The sequence below is a fragment of the Delphinapterus leucas genome, chromosome 14 (genome assembly GCF_059928025.1).
Source record: "Delphinapterus leucas isolate spDelLeu-1000000601 "Yukka" chromosome 14, BTC_Dleu_Yukka2, whole genome shotgun sequence".
Taxonomy (NCBI): Eukaryota; Metazoa; Chordata; class Mammalia; order Artiodactyla; family Monodontidae; genus Delphinapterus; species Delphinapterus leucas.
This window is the reverse complement of record NC_143142.1, coordinates 82,905,204-82,911,203: the sequence shown is the minus strand read 5'-3', so window position 1 is coordinate 82,911,203 and position 6,000 is coordinate 82,905,204.

Here is a 6,000-nt window from a genome sequence, read left to right as displayed (position 1 = left end):
GCCGTACACCTTAAACTTACAAGGTTATGGGGCTCAATGATAGCTCAGTAAAAAATTAAATAAAAACTCAGTATGAAAAGTAAATTCAATTCACAGCAGAGGCAAGAGGGGAGAATTAGCATAGAAAGTGGTAAAGCCAGAGAGTATAAGCTTCAAAGGAGAATGACTACAACCATAAAAGAGCAAGGAAACATCATAATCATTCATTATTCTTGACAGTATTCATGAAGACTGGAAAGAGAAGCCAGGGGAGGGGGTGTTGTACAGGGCAGTGGTGTCTACGTGGGAGATCAAGGGTTTATCTAGGAAAAAGGCACAGCAAGAATTCTTTGGAAGAATGATTGCGCAGGACTGGGTAGACACCAGGGAGAAAGAGGAAAATTGCAAGACATCATTCAACCAACAAATAGCTTAACATGTATCATAATTGCTCTTGCGGTAGGACATGGGTACATTTAAAAGACGTATAAGATACGGTCCCTGACTTCAGGTCTATAGGCTCTAGCGATTCATCACTGATTAATAGAACTTTCTGCTATGATGGAAATGTTCTATAACCTGTGCTGTCCAAGATGGTAGCCATTAGTCACATGTGGTGACTGAGCACGTGAAATGTGGTTACTATGAAAAGAATTGGCTTTTGAATTGTATTTCATAATGAATTAAGTTTAAATATACATAGCCACATGTGACTAGAGGCTACAGTATGAGACAGCACAGTTCTAGATTACAGTGTCATACAAAATAAAAGGTGACCCTTACAAGATAAAATAGCATTAAGTTATAGTCTAAAATCCTCCAAGTTTTGTAAACATAAATTTACAAGAGGCTTTAGATTATACTTGCATGAATAACAATTGAAAAATTATTGTTAAATTCGTCAAAATTCCTATAGGTAGCTTGATAAAAAGGTGGACATAAGTCATCTTTTTAGGATGCTAGTGCATCTTAGAATGTAACTAGCTACAAGTGATATGACGGCATTCACAGGAGAGAAGGCAAGGTCCAGAAAATCACCCGAACTAGGAACATTCACAGCTCTGAAGCTGACAGCAGGGGCACACACCCAAACCTGAGGCTATTCCAGAGGTAACCACAGACGTTCCTCTGGAACTAGTTATCCTGATCTTGTCCTCCAAGTTTCTTGTGAAAACTGCTTCTCTAATAACTGAGGATTTCTAGTACATACTCTTTTTATTCCCTCTGCCTATCAGGTACTATTCCTACTGATGTAGTTAATAAGTGGTGCGATCCGATAAATTTGCATTTGTACGCCTACTGACTTCGGTCATTTGGAGAAAATTGCTTCAGAGGTGACTGCCTTTTCTTTTCTGAAAACAGTCCAACAGAGGTCACCAGGTGAACTGAACAAAAATACCTAAGTTGTCAAGGAGTTTCTTCTTCATATTTCGTTTCCCCTTTTAACCAGTTTGAAGACAGACATAGTCAATTTCTTTTTTCCATGGAGACATTTTCCCAGGTACCAGACCATCTGCTAAACAATAAGTATTTGTAATCATCAAATACAAATTTGATGCATTGCAAATCATGCAATGAGGGAAGCTCCAGTATTATGCTCACTGTAGACAAGAGATAACTAGTGCCCTGAGTGGTTAAGTAACCTGTTCAAGGTCAAGAACTTGATGTGGTGGAACCAGGACTCAGACAAGGAAGTCTGGTTCCAGAGTCTTGGCTTTGAAACTTCTCACCATCCTGCTTCTCCCACCTCATACCTACCCATGCATGCTCACACATTCACAACCCACACCTGGCCTTGAAGACATGAACGTCCTCAACAGAAGGTCTGCCGTGAATAGAAGAGTAGGGATGTGGAACAGCATTGAATGTTTCTGTGAAGATATAGTCCAGAATTACTGCAGTGTGGATTACAAAGAAAATGGCAGAAGGTTAAAGATACAGACAATGGTGAAATCCTAAACGGCTTATAAACTAGGCTTGAAAGTTTAATCTGTGTACAATGGACTGATATTTTCTGAAATGTGTATTGAAACACAGTCCCAGTACAAGCTTAAAGATTTAATAATCAAATAAATTATGGAAGTGCTGCATACTATGTCTGCCTGGTACTGCATACTATGTCTGCACATGGTCTCATTAAACACACTGAGAAGGCCTGCAATTAAGAAGTTGAGCGTTGCGTAACTCTACATTTTACACACTATTTGTGAAATATGCCTCCGTGCATATGCATATCTGTAGAATCTATTCGCAGGTCCACATGATATACTTTGAATCCCTTCAGTAAGCACAGGAGGATTTTAAACCAGGGACCATTTCATATTACAGATACATCACTAACCAGAAGGGGAAAGATGAAGTTAAAGAAAGTGGGGTTTTGGAGGAGGGGAAAACAGTTAAAATATGAATGTAGGAATGAGGCAGTAAACACAGAAACATGAAAATGAGCAAATTTGTGACATACTTAAGGAAAAAGGACTTAGTGACTAATTTGATATGGGGAGTTAAGAGATATGGATGAGAACGTTTTCTAGATTTCATGGGTGTATAATGGTAGCATTAACAGGAAGAGAAATAGGCTTTGTTGAAATAAAACAAATAGATATTCATGCACATTAAATTAAAGGTTACTACGGGGCATTTAATTGGAACTATGCAATAGGCTGCTCACATGTGTTTGCTGCATCCACACCACCTCTCAAATGTCTCATTTTATTTGTATTTACATATTCCTTTGTTTACTGATTATTTCCCTACTAAATGTAAAGTCCTTGAGGCAAACCTGTAACGGATGCTTAATAAATAACTTTTTGTGGAATACATAATTCATGTTGCAGAGAAATTAGTTTTATTGAGGATTTGCTATAGGTTGAATATTTGTTTCCCCACGAAATTCATAAGCTGCAATGGAATCCCCAGTATGATGGTATTTGGGGGAGGGGGTTGGGAGGCAATTAGGTCATGAGAGGGGAGCCCTGATGGGTCCCCTGGTGGGTCATGAGGGGTTAGTGCCTTTAGAAGAGACCCTAGAGAGCTCCTTTGTCCTTTTGGCCACATGAGGTTAGAGCGACAAGACAGCCATCTCTGAACCAGGACGAGGGCCCTCACCAGACGCCAAATCTACCAGTACCTCGTTCTAAGACTTCCAGCCTCCACAATTCTGAGAAATTGATTATGCTGCTTACAAATCACCCAGGCTATTGCGTTTTTATTGTAGCAGCCCAAGCTAAGACAGTGGGACAATTTTTGTTTTTTTTTTTTTTTTTAGTAAAAGATGAGACCTTCCCTCTCCTATGTAGAGAGCCCAGAGGACCAAACACCTTAGTCCTTTCACAGACTAGGGTGGGCCGAGATTGGTGTGCAGGTTAACAGTCAGTGTACCTTTGCCTCAACCCGTTTTAGGAAAAGGATTCTTCAGAATTCCCAATAGACAAGTTTGCCTCTCCACCCCTGGGGGCTGCAGGAAACCTGCTCTGACTTGCAGATCTCTTCAGCCTCCCACTCTGAGCTTCTTTAACATCTGATAAAGGCCCAAGGTAGACACAGGCTGAGTGTGTGATGTGCTCCAGCCTCTGGTTTATCAGACACCCCGTGCATGGTGTTCTGTTACAGCAGCCTGAAAGGACTGTGACAGGGTATAAATGGTACGGTGAAATCCAGTAGCTTGGCTGCAGGGTTTAGTCCCGGGGGCAAGGGGCAATGCTGTGGCCACATCTCCTTTGTCCCAAAGTCCACGGAGTGGACTAGCTCAGGCAGGCACCACAACCACACGCGTAAAGCTACACAGCTTTCCCAGGCCCACAGATGGGGAGCAGAGGATCAAATCATTGCTGTGAAGGGATAAAGACTGCTACAATATGTTATCACTTCTTTACACCTTCCATAATTCTCTCCATTCTGGACCTAAGAGGGCTCCTCCTCCTATGAGGTCCTACCAGGATGCTCGAGAAACTGGGCACGTTAGGGTCCAAAAGAAGGGAGAAACATCATTTATATCATGGCTGGCTCTTGGTCTGGGCCTTCAGCTTTCTGCATTTCCCAAGGGAAGCTCACCCAGCTATCACGGGACAAGGATTTGGGACAGGAGACAGTAATAAAGTACATCTGGCAGGGAGACATTCTGCCTTTCTTTCCAGAAACTACGTGCGATAGTGGGTGATTTGTAGAGTGCAGATGTGGCAAATGCCAATCATTCTACAAATGTGACAGATTAATAGATATTGTATCTACCTATAACAATCATATATAGGCAAATTGCTTGATGCTTTTGAGTTCCTGGGTAACTTCACACACTGAACCCTTTCAAAAGCAAAAAATGATGACAACGTCTACGTTTCTATATTGTAAGTTCCATGCCTGCATAAATAAGACAAGGTCTAAAATATTAGCCAATCATCTTTTGAAGTCAAAATGAGTATCAAATAGGTCTGGCATCTAATTAACACGGGTCACATACTTAGTGTACCTTAAGAAACCCTTCTCACATCATTTAGTAAGGAACTACTTTAAAGTCCACTAGAAAACATGCAGTATTCTCAAATACCCATCTACTACTTTTATTTTTCCAGTACGTAGAAGGACACCAGTCATAATGGATTAAAGACCCCAAATGAGGTCCAGAATGACCTCATTTCAACTCAACTATAATTGCAACCACCCTATCTCCAGATAAGGTCACATTCATAGGTACTGGAAGTTAGGATTTCAATGTATCTTCTTTGAGGACACAATTCAACACACAATACGCACCTTGCCAGGACAGTATTTGATCCACATAACAAAATTTTACATCTGATGAGGAGAAACCTGACTTGAGTTACCATAGCAGATAATCCCAGCCTGTTAACCTCTAAGTTCATAGATCCAAGCTGTTTAAGGACATGTGTCATCACTTTGTCTAAGATACTAACAACATGGACACAGATATATCCTTAATCTTCCTCCAACCTTCCCTCAAAGAGATTTGCCACCACATCCTAGGGTAACTGATGCACCAGGGAAGAAAACTTGCTCACTTTTGGAGGGGCTTGCAAGAAATTGGTTCTGAGTTGAGGTTAATCTAGACAGACCCCAAATATCACTGTGGTGTGATCAGAATGGAAGTTTGTGAATACCAGATAATAAGTGGAGTTTTGACCCATTAGGGCTGAAGGCTATTTTTGTGGTTACTTCCTGAGTTCCTCAATTTACAAAGAAAAAGAACATATTCAGCAATTAGCAGAATCCCCATCTTGATTCCCTGGTTCATGGAGTGAAGGGTATGGAAAGAAGAACCACATGAAAGCCCACTGAGATTCCTCTCTTTACCAAGATAGTAAACCAAGGGCAATACAGTGTCTCTGGAGGAACCTGGAAGATTGTTCCAGCACCAAAGACTTCAAAGATGGTGGTGATTCCCATCACATCCCAATTTAACTCACTTGTAGAATTTATGCAACTTATTTACATCACTTTCTCCCTTTTCTTCTTGTAATACTCTGCCTTCCACCAACCTGGTGACTTCAGAAGCTGCTTTATGGTCTCTTCCTATCTCTGAAGTCATTCTCCATGTTTACCTCTAACAATCTCTTTTCACAATGCCTTTTACCTTCTCAAAATCCATTAGTTCTACTTCCACTCATCCCAGTTACAATCTGAACTTTATCATCACTCAAAATTAAGTCATGTCTCTATCTGTAACTCTGATAATTCCCCTTTTGATCATGGTCTCGTTTCTATTTCTCTGCTTTCAAATTTTTTAATTAGAGTCTTCCATTATCATCGCTCTATTATCCAATGCTAAGTAACCCCTAGTAAAATTTTACTTTATTTCCAAGAAGTAGTAATAAATTGATGTTTGGGACCACTGTAAGTTTATGCAATCATACCTTAGGTGAACTTTCACCGATAAACTGGAAATTCACTAATCCAGGCTTTATTGGTATCTTAATGCATTTCCATAGTACCTGACCCAAACTTTCGATTTTTTTACCCTGTAAATCTCCATTTTGTTTTAGAGAAAACTTTCCCCTTTTTTACTTA